Raw genomic sequence first — 18,685 nt, forward strand, 5'->3', positions numbered from 1 at the left:
GCAAGGGAAAAGTTCTCGAAGGAAAGTAAGAGAGCTACTCCAGTGAACACGTGAATGAAAACAAGTAGAACAGCCTTATTGTTGATATGGAGAAAGTTTTAGTGGTATGAACAGATTATCAAACCAGTCACAATATTCCCTTAAGCCAAAGCCTAAACTAGAGCAAGGCCCTAACTCTTCAATTCTATGAAGGCTGAGGAAACTTCAAAAGAAAGTTTGAAGCTAGCAGAGGTTGGTTCATTATGTTTAAGAAAAGAGGCTTTCTCCATAACATAAAAGTGTAAAGCAAAGAAGTAACTGCTGATGTAGAAGCTGCAGTAAGTTATTCAGAAGATCCAGCTAAGATCACTGGTAACAGTGGCTACACTCAACAACAAATTTTCCATGTAGACAAAACGGCCTTATATTAGAAGTTGCCATTTAGGACTTTAATAGGTAGAGAGAAGTCAATGCCTGGCTTTAAAACTTCAAAGGACAGGCTGACTCTTGTTAGGTGCTAATGCAGTTGGTGATTTTAAGTTGAACCCAGTGTTCATTTACAACTCCAAAAATCCTAGAGTTCTTAAGAATTATGCTAAATCTACCCAACCTACGCTCTACAAATGGAACAACAAAGGCTGGAGGAGAGCATGTCTGTTTACGGCATGGTTTAACAAATATTTTAACCCTTCTATTGAGACCTACTGCTCAGAAAAAAGTATTCCTTTCAAAATATTACTGTTCATTGATCATGTACCCTAGTCTTTCAAGAGTTTTGATGGGAATGTACAAGAAGATTAATGTTTTTATGCTTGCTAACACATTTATTCTGCGTAGATGAAGGAGTAATTTCAAATTTCAACCCTTATTATTTCAGAATAAGATCTGTCTTGGTGTTTTCAACATGTATCTGGTGAATAATTTATCTTTAATAGTAGCTATATTCAGAATAGAAGGAAATGGATCAAGGGTAGATAATATAGACTAGTTAAGGAGAGTCTTCTACAATAGTTCAGGATGATGCTTTTAGACCAAAGTGGTAGCATTGGAAGTAATGAGAAGAAATTTTATTTTAGCAATATTGTGAAACTAGAGCTAAAGGTGAATTTGGCCAATGGAGTTGAAGTATGAGAAGAAAAGAGGAGTAAAAAATGACCAAGCTTTAGGGTATGAGCAACTGTCACCTGAATAGGGAAAGGATATGGGAGATATAAGTTTGGGTGAGGGAGGATCAATATCAGCAGCTTAGTGTAAAAGATGATAAGCCTTATTTGCCTTTTGATACCCAAAGATCATAAGCCACATTTAAGGTTCAAGGTATTAATCCTGAGCTAGTAACAAAATTTTGGTTAGGATCAGCATAGATAACATTTAAAATCTTAAGACTGGAAAAGGTCACATAGAGAGTGAGAATAGATCGAAAGACTAAGTTTGAAACAAAGCCTTGAACACTCCAGAAGTAATAAATGAGGAAGATGAAAGCAAGCATAACAAGCAAAGGAGACACAGAATAGTTGACCAAAAAAAAAAAAAAAAGGCAGGGAAATGAGGTCAGTATTATCAAAGCCAAGAAAAAATTACCAATTGTGTCAAGAGCTACTGAAAAGTCAAGTAAAAGGAGGACTGTGAATTTTCCATAGGAATTGTCAATATAGGAGCCATTGGTATCCCTAATAAGAGTAATTTATAGAGATATGAAGGTCATTTCCTGACTTGTGTGTTCAAGAGATTAGTGAGAGTAAGGAGGAAATAAAACTCTGTAAGCAGACAAAATTCTTTCAAAAAATTTTTCTGTAATGGACAAAAGGGAAATTGAACCATAACTGGAGGCAAAGTAAAATAATTTATAAAGTTTTTAAGAGGGAAGAAATATCATTACGTTTATATGTTTATTGGAATGACTCAAAATGAAGGGAAAAATTAATGATGTAGGACAGAAAGAGAAGAAAATTCTTGGGGTAATGACCTTGAGTAGGCAAGACAGAATGAGATCCAGTACACAAGTGGAGTGTTTAACTTTAAATTGTAGATAGGAAGAGGAAAAATTCATCTCTGGTAAGAGCAGGAATACAGATACAGGTAGATGGGCAGTTTTGGTGCTGGCAGCTTATAGGAGATACTTTCTGATTCTTTTACTTTCTTCTTCTTTTCCTCCTCCTCATTCTCCTCCTTTTCCTCTGCCTTCTAGGTAGGAAGCACGGTCATTAGTAGAGAGTAAGCATTGGGGAGACAGTGTTGGAAGTTTGAGGAGGTAAATGTGAGAAGCAGGCCTCTTGGGGAATGGTAGAATTAATAATCTAGGAAATCATAATCTGATTTCTGAGTAGCATTAGAAGTTCACTTGAAATTTATGGTCATGAATCATAGAACTAGACAGCATGTTTGTACGTTCCTTCCATGTTGAAGAAGGACAATGAATTGAGAACTATTATTTTCAAGAAATTATTGGGAGTGCCTTGGGATTTACAAGTGAGATTGTTTAGGTGTAGTTTGATGATATGAGATTTAAAGCTGAACATTTCAGGAAGATGAAAATATGTTATGAAAGTCACAATAAAGAGGAGTTACCTACATACATTTAGACCCAGTAGCAGAAGGACTATAGGAGAAAATTATTCACCACTTGAGAGAGCTGCAGGACAAACAATGGCATCATGAAAATGCTGGGTGTCAGAGAATGAATTTTTAAAAATACTATCCCAAAGTGATTGGTGATATAGGAAATTTTGCTGATGACTTATCTTGAGTTTCAGATGGCAGAATGAAAGAGAGTTAAGCAATGGATCAGGATACAGGATGGATCAGAAAAGATTATATACAAGAGCCATATGGGAATGAGTGCCTAAGTTTGAGGAGCAACTTTGGAGTTCAGTGGCGAGCTGGAGTCAGCTCATAAAAGGCTCATACTCTAGCAGCTCACAAGAGCCAAGTGTGAAATTTTCAGGAATCTCATGAACCAGTTACTAAATGTGGTCATTATTCAGTGTTAACTTATGTAAACTTATAATTAAATAAACCATGTTAAGAGGGGAAAGAATAAATATTCAAAAGTAATTACTTTCCAATAATGTTACTACATTTTACTGTTATCTATACTCTTGACGGTTATTTACATCTATTTGATCTGTATGATAGGAATATTATACAGTGGTGAGCTACTGCACACTTCTTCCAAACTCTGTGTTCAGTGATGTTGGTTTGGTTGATTAAAACAGACAATAGCAAGAAATTGATAAATGTAACAGATAAGGCTTTATTCATTGTTTTGTTGATTTTCTAGACTTATAAAAATATGGAGTAAAATTTAATACAGGTGTCTTGTATAGTGCTGAAGTGAAAGAGGTTTCAGTTTAATCAACATAATATTTTTGAAGGTGAGAATTAGTTTAACAGTAGAACACATATGAAATATAAAGAAAATAAATTTATTGGATAATGAGTTAAACGATTGGGAAGCAATTCCATTTGTGAAATCATGTTTGAATTTCAAACAGAGATAGGCTATATGAAAGCATTTGTCAATAATGGACAAAAGCATTCTATGAAAATCAATTAAGTATGTGGAACTTAAAAAGTATTGTGTTTTTATAATTATTTTTAAATTGTGTATTGCTTCTCTTTCTTATTAGTAAAATTTTTATAAACTCTGATATGTATGTATATCAGATATAAATACACATATGGTGTATGTATAATAAAGTATATACACTATTTCAGAGAGCTTATTATATATCAGATATATATACACACATGTGTATATATATATAATACATGTGTATATATATAAAGCATGTATATATATGTATATGTATATATAGATGTGTATATATACATACACACTTTATTTCAGAGAGCTTATTATGAAGCATTTACCAGCATACCACTGCCTGGAGCTAATATAAATAGGGGTGACTAATGGTACAACAAAAATAGTTCTGGTGATTCAAAGCTAGATAGAGGTGACATGGCTATGAGGATGGAAGCTAGGAAATGTAACAAGAGTTTGGCAGGTATGTCAAGCCTTCTGGGGTTAATCATGCTAGTTGAGATTTGTGGTCCTGTAGGTATCAGGTAGTGGGTCCTTACTCCTAAAACAGGGCCTTCTTTTGAATTCTGCAAATAATGGCATGCAGAGAGTCGGTCTTGCTCTGAGACAAGTTTTTAAAATTAACTTTGTAGATAATTTTGTTTTAGGTATTTATCTTCTTTTAGCATATTAGTTGGGTTTTGCTTTGTGTTTCATTATGACAGTACATTTTAAACAGATTTATTTCACCAATTTCTAAGTATAAAATATATTCGGTTTCAGTTCTGTCATCATATTTTATGTTATACTTCATTTTTTATTGATTTTTTAAAAACCTTCCACTAAATGTTTGACATATTCTGTGTTTCTGTTGATATATTTATATTTTTGTTCTAGTGGCTACATTTAAGTATAACATTTAGAATACATTATTTTGTTATTTTAGTAATATATATTAATTTACTAAGAACAAAGATAAAATTCATATATTTCCACATCTATATATTCTCATTCTCTCTACCACTCAGTTTTAGTTTATTTTTTATTTTAGTGGTTATACTATAAATATAGACAAATTTCTATTATTCGTTGTGTGAGTTTTAATACATATCTTCTAGTTTCTCCTTCTAAAACATGGAGAAATTAGCATATTTACACTGTCTCCCTGGTTCATTCTTTCTCCTCCAGTTGATTTTTGTTCTTTTTATCTTTTTTACTCAGCACACACTTTAAAATGTGAATCTATATTATAACCATAATACTTACATTAGTTTTAGCCTTGTCCTATAGTTAAATGAGTTACATTATCACCCTCAGACCCTTCAGTGTAGTTTCTCAAACCATTTCCTGCCTGAACCTCTCCTGCAATTTAAGTCAGGATTATGGAATCTGTATGTATTCCTTAGGATTCTCTAGAAAAATAGACAAAAGAAAGAACGAAAGAAAGAAAGGAAGGAAGGAAGGAAGGAAGGAAGGAAGGAAGGGAGAGAGCGAGAGAGAGAGAAAAAGAAAGAAAGAAAAAGAAAGAAAGAAAGAAAGAAAGAAAGAAAGAAAGAAAGAAAGAAAGAAAGAAAGAAAGAAAGAAAGAAAGAAAGAAGGAAATTGGCTCACACGATTATGGTAGATGGCAAGTCTTAGATCTGTAGAGCTAATGTCCCATTTAAGTATGAAGGTTGCTGTAGAACCAGGAGAAGCTGACATTCTGGTGCAAAGGCGTTCAGACAGGAGAATTCTCTCTTACTAGGAGGTGGGTCAAATTTTTATTCTATTTAGGCCTTTGATACGAAGAGACACACTCACATTGTAGAGGACAATTTGCCTTATTCAGTCGATCAATTTAAATGTTAAACTCTTATGCAAATAGGGCTAGGATGAAAAAATTTATTTTCTACCTTAGAGCAAATTAATACAGAGATCGCAGAAAGCATTGAAGCACAACAAAAGTCTCTAAAATTCCTCAGCTTAAATAGTTTTAGCAAAATTCTTATGTTTTATATAGCTAATTGCTTCAAGTATATACCTAAGACCAAGACTACAGTAGGTTACTGCATAGAATTTATAGGTAATTCAATCTTGTAACCTTGCTTTTTGGCTTTGGGTTTTGGCTGCTATGTTGCTTAACAGATTTTAAGGGTTGATTGGTGCCTGCTCACTTCCATTCCTGCTGGGTCTGGAACATTTAATTGGTTGTAAGTCCTTTGACTCTAAATCTCGTGGCCATACGGGTCCCACTGAGGAACAGGATGGACCCAGGGAAGGTAGCCACACTACCTCAACCGAAATATGGGACAAAATACAAGTTTGGTCATTGATGCTGCCTCTAACAAATCCAGGCCAAAAGGAGGAAAATGACAAATGAAAATATTAATAAAATTAAGCCCTCCAACTGACTGAAAAAGCCTTCCCTTGGCTAAAGGGACCCAGAGAAATTTTGAAAACTAAGTTCTTAGCCATGATAAGATATGAGGTCAGACATGCCTCATTATACCCTCTCCCTCACTAACTGCCATTAGACTTTCTTCTCTAAGGACTAAACAGAAACCAGCCCTTTCAAAAGACTTTCTGCACCACTGAGAGCTCCTCTCTTTTGCAGCTTTGTTACAACTGCACAGCATTTTTGCCTGATAAAAGACTACTAGACACAGAATGGTTCTGGTCAGTCTATGGAGAATGCACAATAAAGATTTTCATGTCCTCTGCTTAATCTTTTGACATCAGAGAGTCCAAAACTCCATGCTGGGATCATGCTAACTACCATTTTTTGTACATGGGACCCATGAAGGGGCATGAAGCGCAATTGCACATGAACCTTTCCTTTTTCATAAATATTCACGACTTCTCTTGTAGCTTATTACATATGTATATTTGGACACCCCATTCTGAGATAAATTTTCAATCCCTTTGCCCCTTTATTGAAGTGTCTGTTTCTGTTTTCTGACTGGAGACTATGCTTTCCAGCCTGTCAGAATGGCCACCTTGCATGCAGGCTGTAATCCTTTAAGGGAAATAAAGCTCTATTTTCCAAATTTTTTAAAAATAGCTCTTTTAATAAAATAAATGTTAATCTCATTCAAAATTACCCAAACAGAAACACCCAGAATTATGTTAGCCTAAATATTGGGGCATCCTGTGGCCCAGTCAAGTGACATATAAAATAAACCAACATAATACTATATTATCTGAATTTTTTCCTGTTCAAATTTTGTTTTTGCTGCATTTAAACATTCTTGAATTGCACTGTAGTTGCTACAGGACTATATAAGTATTTGTCCACTTTTCTCTAGCTTTGAAAATTATTCTTAGAAAGTATAAGTTCAGCTTGACATTTTCATTTATAAGTGACTTTGCATATTTTTAATGTATACCTCATTTTTTATCTGTAGTGTCCAATAAAATTTTGGCATTGACCACTGGATGCCAATTATTTTCTTAGTATTTTTTGATTCAAGTCTGATTTTATTCTTGCATATTTGTCTTGAGTTACAACTTACAATACTTTTTTTTCTTATTTTGTTACTTGTTCAGAGATACCAACTTTTCCTGTTAGATGGTCATTGTATATTTTCCTTTGCTCTTAATCTCTTTTATTGTATTAAATATATGTTCTCTTTTATTTCATTGTGCTTGAATTTATCAGTCCTATGTTCTGTCCTGAGAATGAAAAAAACTGGTTCTATAACTGACAGCTAGTAACAGAGAACTAAATATGGTCTTCCCCATGCGACATAAGAAATGGCCATGACAGTGACTATGATAGAGAAAGATAAAAACAATACTATTTCATAATTATATCTGAATGCCAAGAAAACAAAAGGACACTCTAGTGGACTAAACAGTACCCTCTTATTCGAATCCCTATAACCTGCAAATGTTACTTTATTTGGAAAAGAAAAAAGGTCTTTGCAGATGAGATTAAGATAAGGATCTTGAGATGAGAAAATTATTATGGACTATCCAGATGAGTCTAAAATGTCATCTCGTGTATTTGTATAAGAGAGATAGAGGAGATTTGACACAGGAACACAGAGGAGAAGGCAGTGTGAAGATGATATCTGGTAGATATTTGAGTGATGTGGCCACAAGCCAAGGACTGCCAGTAGCCACCATGAGTTAGAAGAGGCAGAGCCTCTGGAGAGAGGAAGCACAATTCTACTGACATCTAGATTTTAGCTCAGTGAAACTGATTTTGGATTTGTGGCTACCAGAACTGTGGGAAAGTAAATTTCTGTTGGTGTAAACTAACAAATTTGTTGCAGTAACCACAAGAAATGAATGCTGATCCTTCCCAAAACATGACAAAAAAGCCAAATAGCTCTCTCTCCTGGGTAAAGTGAATGAAAACTGCTTCGCTACTAATGACAACTCTGGCCTCACTTCCTTTCTTCCACCCCCTAAATAAAAAATTAAGATACATTATTATCTGATAGTACCAAAACCCAGAACAATTGAGCCTCCAGGAACCCTCTCTAAAATCACTGAACATGAGCCCAAATTCTATAACAAGTACCCCCACACACACCTCATTCCATTCTGAGTTGCTCCAGTTTTTCCAGTTGTGTGCATACATGTAGCCTTGCTACAATGATTAACAAGAAGAACTTTGTTAGACTACATGACTATATTTGGTAGTTGTTGCATCTTTACTATGTTTTCACTGTATCTATAATTCTTTGATCATTTCTGTAACTGTCTCTATCTGTTTCTCTCTTTCTCTCTCTCTCTCTCTCCCTCCCTCCCTCTCTCTGTTTTCACAGTTACAGGTACTTATTAGTCTTGTAGAAGGGGTAGTTTGATTTCTGTACTTTATTCTTTTGTTTTCTTTTGAACAGGAATTTTTTAATAGTGAAGTATGTAACTTCATCTTTTAACACCATGTAAAACCTGACAGTCCTGAGAAACATCTTGAGTAATCTCTCCTTCCTTTCAAATACCATAACATGTTCTATATAGCAAACTACTTTTTACTGTTACTCTATTTATTCATATACATGTCCTCTTCTCCACTAAACAATAACCACCTTGAAGGCAGAGACCTTTTGTTTAATATTTATATAATAGTCACTCCATATCTATCTATATAGTCACTTAGGATAGCAGTTGGAACTAAGTAAGCTCCCCTAAATTAATTAATTTCATCACCAATTCAGCAAATGTTTAATAAGTGTCAGACACTGTGCAGGATGCTATAAATAACAAAATGAAGTAGACATGCCTCAATCTTTAAGGAACATAGTCTAATAAAATAACAAGGATATTAAAAGTGTGATCCAATACTTCAGATGCTATGAAAGATGCATATATGAGTAGGTCTTCAAAGAAAAGTGGTAGACAGGTGGGACAGGTGTGGTGACTCATGTCTATAATCCCAGCATTTTTGGAGTCCAAGGCAGGAGGATTACTTGAGCCCAAGAGTTCTATACCAGCCAGGGCAACATAGTGAGACCCTGTCTCTCCAAAAAACAAAATGTAGCCAGGAGAGGTGGAGCATGCCTGTGGTCCTAGCTACTTAGGAGGCTGAGGCAGGAGGATCACTGTTAGGAACAAGTCCCCCCAAATCTGGCCATAAACTGGCCCCAAAACTGGCCATAAACAAAATCTCTGCAGCACTGTGACATGTTCATGATGGCCATAACGCCCATGCTGGAAGGTGGTGGGTTTACTGGAATGAGGGCAAGGAACACAAGGCCCGCCCAGGGCAGAAAACTGCTTAAAGGCATTCTTAAGCCACAGACAATCGCATGAGATTTGTGCCTTAAGGACATGCTCCTGCTACAGTTAACTAGTCCAACCTATTCCTTTAATTTGGCCCATCCCTTCATTTCCCATAAGGGATACTTTTAGTTAATTTAATATCTATAGAAGCAATGCTAATGACTGGCTTGCTGTTAATAAATACATGGCTAAATCTCTGTTCGGGGCTCTCAGCTCTGAAGGCTGTGAGACCCCTGATTTCCCACTTCACACCTCTATATTTCTGTGTGTGTGTTTTTAATTCTTCTAGCACCACTGGGTTAGGGTCTCCCCGACCAAACTGGTCTCAGCAGATCACTTGAGCCCAGATGTTCAAGACCAGAGCAAGCTATGATTGTACCACTGCACCCCAGTCTAGGTGATGGAATGAGACACTATACATATTTTAAAATATTAACAATTAAGAAATTAAAAAGTTAGAGAAAGAAAAAAAACTGTCAAGCTCTATAGGAACAAGAGATGAGACTTCATAGATGTGACAACATGAGCTAAGAACATAATGACATATAGACATCTTTCAATAAAGAGGTTTTCCAAAGACAAAACACAAATAAAGAAATAAAACCAAGGTACTTTGAGGAATTATTCTTTTATCAATAGAATTGTGTCATATGTTGCATGAGGGGCACTCTATGTGTTATGCCATACAGTTAAGCAAAAAAAAAAAAAAAAAAACAGATTGATGATGAAGGCCTTTATGTACCACGCTATGCAATTTGTACCTCATTGAAAAGAACCACTGAAGTGTTTGGCATGGAAGTAAATTATCAAGTTTACATATTATGATCAATCCAAGGCACTTATGAGTATAGAATGGAAGAAATAAAGATTGTAGATCACTTTATAAACTTTCACATTATTCAAGCAAGAGACAGAAATAATCTTAAATAAGATGGTAGCAATAGCAATATTATCTTTACCAATATTCCTAGACCTGGTTTCCATCACAGACTGAATGTTTGTGTTCCCCTAGATTCAAATGTTTAAATTCTAAACTCCAGTTGGCTGTATTTGGGGATGAGGCCTCTATAGGAGTAATTGAAGTTAAATGAGATCATAAGGTTGAGGCTCTGATCCAATAGGATTAATGTCCTTATAGGAAGAGACATCAAAGGGCATGCTTGCTCTCAGTAAACACTAAAAGAAGTTTTGCAAGCACACAGCAATATGGCAGCAGTCTATAACACAAAAGAAGAGGCCTCAGAATGAAACCTACCTGGCTGGCACATTGACCTTGACCTTCCCAGCATCGAAAATTGTGAGAAACAAATATATGTTGTATAAGCCACCCAGACTGTGGCATTTTGCTATGAAGCCCAAGCTGACTAATACAGTCCTCCATTGGCTACAGGGATGGTGGGGAAGAGGGGGAAGGGAGAACTCAAAATTCTAAAACTCACTCAATACCACACAACTACATGTAAATTGAATAATCTTCCCTTGAGTGTCTCCTGGGTAAATAATGAAATTAAGGCAGAAATCAAGTTCTTTGATACCAGCGAGAACAAAGAGACAACATACCAGAATCTCTGGGACACAGCTAAAGCCATGTTCAGAGGAAAATTTATAGCATTGGATACCAACATCAAAAAGCTAGACAGATCTCCAATTGACACCCTAACATCACAACTAAAAGAACTAGAGAACCAAGAGGAAACAAACCCCAAGGCTAGCAGAAGACAAAAAATACCCAAGATCAGAGTGTAATTGAAAGAGATAGAGACAGGAAGAACCTTTCAAAAAATTAATGAATCCAGGAGCTGATTTTTTTTTTTAATTATAACAAAATATATAGTCTGCTAAAACAGATAGAATAAAGAAAAAGGAAGAATAAAATAGACACAAAAAATGATATAGGGGATATAACCACTGACTTCACAGAAATATAAACAACCATCAGAGAATACTATAAACACCTCTATGCAAATAAACTAGAAAACTGAGAAGAAATGGATAAATTCCTGGGCACATACACCCTCTCAGGACTGAATCTGGAAGCAGTTGAATCCCTCAATAGAACAACAACGAGTTCTGAAATTGAGGCAGTAATAAATAACCTACCAACCAAAACAAAAGCCCAGGACCAGATGGATTGAGAGCTGAATTCTACCAGAGGTACAAAGAGAGCTGGGACAATTTCTTCTGAAACTATTCCAAGCAACAAAAAGGAGAGACTCCTCCCTAACTAATTTTATGAGGCCAGCAATATCCTAATACCAAAAACTGGCAGAGATACAATGAAAAAAGAAAACTTCAAGCCAATATCCCTGATGAACATCAGTGTGAAAATATTCAATAAAATACAGGCAACGTGAATTCAGCAGCACATCAAAAAGCTTATCTACGATGATCAAATAGGCTTCATCTCAGGATGCAAGGCTGGTTCAACATACACAAATCAATAAATGTAAATCATCACATAAACAGAACTAAAGAAAAACCACATTATTATCTCAATAGAAGCAGAAAAGGCCTTTGATAAAATTCAACATACCTTCATAGTAAAAACTCTCAATAAATTAAATATTAATGGAACATACCTCAAAATAATTAGTGCCATTTATGGCAAACCCGCAGCCAATATTATACTGAATGGACAAAAGTTGGAAGTATTCATCTTGAAAACCAGCACAAGAAAATGATGCCCTCTCTCACTACTCCTATTCAACACAGTATGGGAATTTCCGGCCAAAACAATCAGGCAAGAAAAAGAAATAAAGGATATTCAAATGGGAAGACAGGAAGTCAAACCAGCTCTGTTCACAGTTGACATGATCCTGTATCTAGAAAACCCCATAATCTCAGCCCAAAAGCTTCTTAAGCTGATAAGCAACTTCAGCAAAGTCTCAGGATACAAAATCAATATGCAAAAATTATAAACATTCCCATACACCAATGATAGACAAGCAGAGAGCCAAATCATGAATGAACTACCATTCATAATTGCTACAAAGAGAATAAAATACCTAGAAATACAGCTAACAAAGGAAGTCAAGGATCTTATCAAGGAGAACTATAAACCACTGCTCATGGAAATAAGTGAGGACACAAACAAATGGTAAAACATTTCAGTATCATGCATAGGAAGAATAAATATCGTGAAAATGGCCATAGTGCCCAAGATAATTTATAGATTCATTGCTATTCCCATTAAAATACCATTGACATTCTTCACAGAATTAGAAGAAAAATACCTTTAAATTCATGTGGAACCAAAAAAGACCCTTTATAGCCAAAACAATTCTAAGCAAAAAGAACAAAGCTGCAGGCATCACACTACCTGACTTCAAACTATACTACAAAGCTACAGTAACCAAACAGCATGGTACCAGTAAAAAAACAGATACATAGACCAATGAAACAGAAGAGAAATCTCAGAAATAAGACTGTGCATCTACAACCATTTGATCTTCAACAAACCTGACAAAAGCAAGCAATGGGGAAAGGATTCTCAAAACTGGAAAATTGAAACTGGACCCTTTCCTTACACCTTATACAAAAATTAACTCAAGATAGATTAAAGACTTAAATGTAAAACGCTAAACTATAAAAACCCTAGAAGAAAATCTAGGGAATATGATTTAGGAATAGGCACAGGCAAATATTTCATGATGAAAACACCCAAAGTGATTGCAAAAAAAGCAAAATTTAAAAATGGGATCTCATTAAACTAAAGAGCTTCTAGACAGAAAAACAAAACTATCATCAGAGTAAACAGATAACCTACAGAATGAGAGATAATTTTTGCAATCTATCCATCTGATAAAAGTCTAATATCCAGAATCTACAAGGAACTTAAACCAATTTACAAGAAAAATTCAACCTCATTAAAAAGTGGGCAAAGGACATGAACAGACACTTCTCAAAAGAAGACATTCATGTGGCCAACAAACATATGAAAAAAAGTTCAACATAACTGGTCATTAGAAAAATGCAAATCAAAACCACAATGACCACCAGTCAGAATAGTGATTATTAAAAAGTAAAGAAACAACAGATGCCGGTGAGGCTATGGAGAAACAGAAACACTTTTACACTGTTGGTAGGAACGTAAATTAGTTCAACCATTGTGGAAGACAGTGTGGTGATTCCTGAAAGACCTAGAACCAGAAATACCATTTGACTCAGCAATCCCATTATTGGGTATATGCCCAAGGGAATATAAATCATTCTATTATAAAGACACATGCATGTGTATGTTCATTGCAGCACTATTTACAATAGCAAAGGCATGGATTTAACACAAATGCCCATCAATGATAAACTGGATAAAGAAAATGTGGTACATATACACCATGGAATACTATGCAGCCATAAAAAACAAGATCATCTTCTTTGCAGGGACATGGATGGAGCTGGAAGCCATTATCCTCAGTAAACTAAAACAGAAACAGAAAATCAAACACCACATGTTCTCACTTATAACTGGGAGCTGAATAATGAGAACACATGGACACAGGGAGTGGAACAACACACACTGGGCCCTGTTAGGGGTGTGGGGGGAGGGAGAGCATCAGGATAAATAGCTAATGCATGTGGGACTTAATACCTAGGTAATGGATTGATAGGTGCAGCAAACCATCATGTACTTATGTAACAAACGTGCATATCCTGCACATGTATCCCAGAACTTAAAATATTTTTTAAAAATGCATTGAAAAAATTAAAAATATATTTGCAAGTGTCCCATGCCAATATAAAATACTTTGTAATGATAAGCCTGTATATATCTTATGAAATCAGTTAGAATGAACATCCTAATATTCACATTTATATAATTTGATATAAAATAGTCACAGGATACATACTATTAATTTTGAAATTCTAGTTTTAAAATTTATAGTCTGTTTAAAGTACTTCACTTTATTTCTGAAGTCTGGGATCTTATTTAGTTGATAATGTCTCTGAATTATCTGAGTACCATGAGCCTGTGTGGCTTATTCTGCTGCCTCTAATGTTGCTGTTGTTGTTTTGAATATGGAATGAGTGTGGTGAGTGGATTTCTTCAACTATTTGCTACCACAGAACCTCAAGATATTTCCACCAAATAAATAGTAGAGAACCAAAAAAAATAAGTCAAGTGTATTTTTACAGCTACATTCACATCTATTAGACAGTCTTTCATAGAAATTTTATAAAAGAGCTTCATAATCCTCACACTTGTCACAACACACAGTCTAAACCGGCAACCTCTATTCACTCTAGGACAATATCTAAGGGACGGTGTGAAGGATATTGCAGGCATGCACACACACACACACACTCACATCTCACCCCAAGTTAGTTTACAAATAGAGGTTTACCTTTTAGGTAGTAAGAGAGGACCCGTAAAGAAGTCACACACTTTCAGCCTAATCAGTAATTAGTTCAAATCCAATAGAAATGACATTTGAAATTGTAATCTTAGAAACAAGATTCTACTGAAAGGAAACTTTGGAATGCACCAAAAATCAATTTTTCAATTTAGAAATGTTGCTTTTTCACTAACTCTTCAGTCATCACACATTGTATTTTTTGATGTCTATATCTGGAAAAACCTTTGTAGCCACAGGTAAAATTAAATATGGGAATTGTCACTCTACCTTGATTTAATAAATGTATTCAATTGTTTTAATGACATAAAATAACGTGGTTTGTCTTAGACTACACAGTCTTGACAACAGGGAATTCATGTGTGTACTTAGCAAAATGAGGTACAGATAATGACAATGTGAAACCAATAATTTTCAAAATTCCTAGTGGTATTGACAAGGGTTATTATCTTTGTGGATTCTTAGAGTTTATGTCTGTAAAGAGCTTTGGGAAGTGAGCAACCAAAATGTAGAAAAGAACCCTGCATCACCATAAGAACAAGTATGAAAATAAGGAGGTATTAGGAACGTTGAAGAATTTAGCAATGTTATGTAAAACCTCATCCTTTGTTTTCCCTTTCATCTTTTCTCTCCCACCCTCACCCACTTTTATCTCCTTCTCTACCCGCCCTTTTCTGCCCCCGCACCCCCCACCGCCACCATACACACACACTGTGCAGTCTTTCTGTTATCATCATCTGCTCCTTACTGGCAGTAAAATAAAGAGGATAAAATTACTGGATTCTTACAGAGAACAAAGCCTTTGAAAATATCCCTTCTCAACATCTGGTTTCACTAGTTCTTCCGTCACTCAATCTATAAGTGAACATGATTTTCTGAAAAGTCATCAAGAATCAAACAGAATATTTTAAGCATCTTGTAACCAGGGACCACATTTATCCTGCTTAATTTTTATTCCCTGCCCAGTAGGACACCTGCTATGAGCTCAGTAAATGTTTGTTGTTTAAACAAATTATCCAGTGATTCTGAATCATAGCCATGCCTTTATAATGGACGTTGTAGATTTGTCTTCCCAGCTTCTTCACACCAATCCAACCCCTTTGCCCTCATACCACCTATGGTAAGAGCAGTAATAATTGTAAAATATGGTCATAGGCTAAGATTTAATACCTGATCCAAACTCAGCAAATGAGCTCTTCCCCTAAGTAACTTACAATCAGAACTAAGGGATTCAGGCCAGACACAGTGGCTCACACCTGTAATCCCAGCACTCTGGGAGGCTGAGGTGGGTGGATCACTTGAGGTCAAGAGTTTGAGACAAGCCTGGCCAACAAAGTGAAACCCTGTGTCTACTAAAAATACAAAAATTAGCTGGGCGTGGTGGTGGGCACCTGTAATCCCAGGTACTCAGCAAGCTGAGGCAGGAGAATCGCCTGAACTCAGGAGGCAGAGGTTGCAGTGAGCCGAGATTGCGCCATTACATTCCAGCCTGGGAGACAGTAAAGGATTCAAGAGTAAGTCTGACTGCTTTATTGTGATGAGACCATGTAAACCCGGAAGCTGAGAAACACAGGATGCTTACATGTAAAGGTAGAGAAGACTGAAGCTGGCTTGCAAAGACAGAAAGGGGACCAGAAAGGAGACTGCAAGAGAAGCCCTCTATGGAGCACCTTCAATGGACTCTGGCCACATCCCTACTCTGTTTCTATAAGAGGCCTTTTTATGCTTAAAGTAAGTTGGCCTTTTACAAGGTAGTGCAAGATAAGTTTTTTATTTATAACCTAAAGAGTGTTAATTAATTCAGTCCCACTATCATCTGTGAAGATTTTTCAAAATGAAAATGAGAGGCCACCCCAGGAGATTCAGACTCAGTTTGAAACTCAGTATGAAACTCAGTATGAATGGGTAAGGATGCTGGCCTCTCTCACCATATGTTTTAAAGCTTCATAGATCACTGAGATGCTTAACCAGGGTTGAAAACCACTGACCTATGTTATGCATGTAGGAAAATACAAAGAAAAGGAAGACAGAGATTTTGGATTTCATTAATTGTATTGGACATGCACATGTAAATAATACTTAAGTAAGTTTTGAAAGAACGCATCAAATTTTTGAACAAGCTTTGTTTAGAAGTATTGAATAAATAGGGAGGAAACATGATATTGGAATTAGAACAAACTGCTTCTCTTGGAAACGTGTGTTTATTTCCATTTCAAAGGGATCTTTCAGGACAATATATTAGAAAACTTTAACCTCTTAAAAATGTAAAAATAATGTCAATTTAGGTTAAATGACATAATTTAAGGTTAAAAGAATGGTTCAAAACATTCAAATCATGAAAATAAATTGTAAATTAGCTTCTTGAAACGTTAAGATTATAAAACTGAAAATTTCTTTTGACTTATTACCAGATGAATTCATCCTATGTTAATTCCGTGTATCTGCTCTGGGCCATTTTTCTATGAATTATATGCTATTCATCATCCTGACATTACTAAAACAGCATAAACTTCTATTGATAAAGATACTGCATTTAAATGTCATTGCTGATATTCTCTTTATATTTCTATGTACGTCAGAAGAGATGTATGTAGTTCTGAATATGTGAATATTCAGAATATTCATCCGAATATGTGAAAAGTTCTGGATATGTGAATAATGTTGGCCAACATACATTTTATCTCAGAGATAAAATTACAGATTATTTTTCCATTAGAGTAACTTATGTATTCCTCATACATATTTTTTATGAGAAAACATGCATAAAAATATTATTGACAAGCCTAGAACTATAGAGGGCTCTCAACTCTAGGCCACACATTTCCATTTATGCCTTTATTTAAACATTCATCTTTATTTTCCATAGTGGAATACATACACATTCCTTCTAGTTGATAAGAAAAAGAGTCATTATTTTGCTTTTCTTTAATTCCACTTTATAGCCCTGAAGTATAATGTTTTAAATAAACTATGATCACTCAAAAAATTTCTCTTTCAGAAAGTTGTTATTTTGAGATACGTCCCATCAATACCTAATTTATTGAGAGTTTTTAGCACGAACGTTGTTGAATTTTGTCAAAGGCCTTTTCTGCATCTATTGAGATAATCATGTGGTTTTTGTCTTTGGTTCTGTTTATATGCTGGATTACATTTATTGATTTGTGTATGTTGAACCAGCCTTGCATCCCAGGGATGAAGCCCACTTGATCATGGTGGATAAGCTTTTTGATGTGCTGCTGGATTTGGTTTGCCAGTATTTTATTGAGGATTTTTGCATCAATGTTCATCAAGGATATTGGATATATGCCGCATATCTGCAACTATCTGATCTTTGACAAACCTGACAAAAACAAGCAATGGCAAAAGGATTCCCTATTTAATAAATGGTGCTGGGAAAACTGGCTAGCCATATGTAGAAAGCTGAAACTGGATCCCTTCCTTACACCTTATACAAAAATTAATTCAAGATGGATTAAAGACTTACATGTTAGACCTAAAACCATAAAAATCCTAGAAGAAAACCTAGGCAATACCATTCAGGACGTAGGCATGGGCAAGGACTTCATGTCTAAAACACCAAAAGCAATGGCAATAAAAGCCAAAATTGACAAGTGGGATCTAATTAAACTAAAGAGCTTCTGCACAGCAAAAGAAACTACCATCAGAGTGAACAGGCAACCTACAAAATGGGAGAAAATTTTTACAACCTAATCATCTGACAAAGGGCTAATATCCAGAATCTACAATGAACTCAAACAAATTTACAAGAAAAAAACAAACAACCCCATCAAAAAGTGGGCGAAGGACATGAACAGACACTTCTCAAAAGAAGACATTTACGCAGCCAAAAAACACATGAAAAAATGCTCATCATCACTGGCCATCAGAGAAATGCAAATCAAAACCACAATGAGATACCATCTCACACCACTTAGAATGGCAATCATTAAAAAGTCAGGAAACAACAGGTGCTGGAGAGGATGTGGAGAAATAGGAACACTTTTACACTGTTGGTGGGACTGTAAACTAGTTCAACCATTGTGGAAGTCAGTGTGGCGATTCCTCAGGGATCTAGAACTGGAAATGCCATTTGACCCAGCCATCCCATTACTGGGTA

The 18,685-nt window shown here is 35.5% G+C and overlaps 1 long non-coding RNA gene across 1 annotated transcript in view; it reads right to left on the reverse strand.

Moving 5' to 3' along the window:
- The window catches only part of LOC129488145 (uncharacterized), a 521,486-nt gene extending 505,535 nt beyond the window's left edge, over nt 1–15,951 (reverse strand). The window contains exon 1 of the long non-coding RNA XR_010122386.1: nt 1–15,951. This exon is cut by the window's left edge and continues 3,923 nt beyond it. This is a non-coding gene — a long non-coding RNA (uncharacterized lncRNA).
- Between the last annotated feature and the right edge of the window lie 2,734 nt (nt 15,952–18,685).

This window comes from Symphalangus syndactylus, chromosome 8 (assembly GCF_028878055.3).
Source record: "Symphalangus syndactylus isolate Jambi chromosome 8, NHGRI_mSymSyn1-v2.1_pri, whole genome shotgun sequence".
Taxonomy (NCBI): Eukaryota; Metazoa; Chordata; class Mammalia; order Primates; family Hylobatidae; genus Symphalangus; species Symphalangus syndactylus.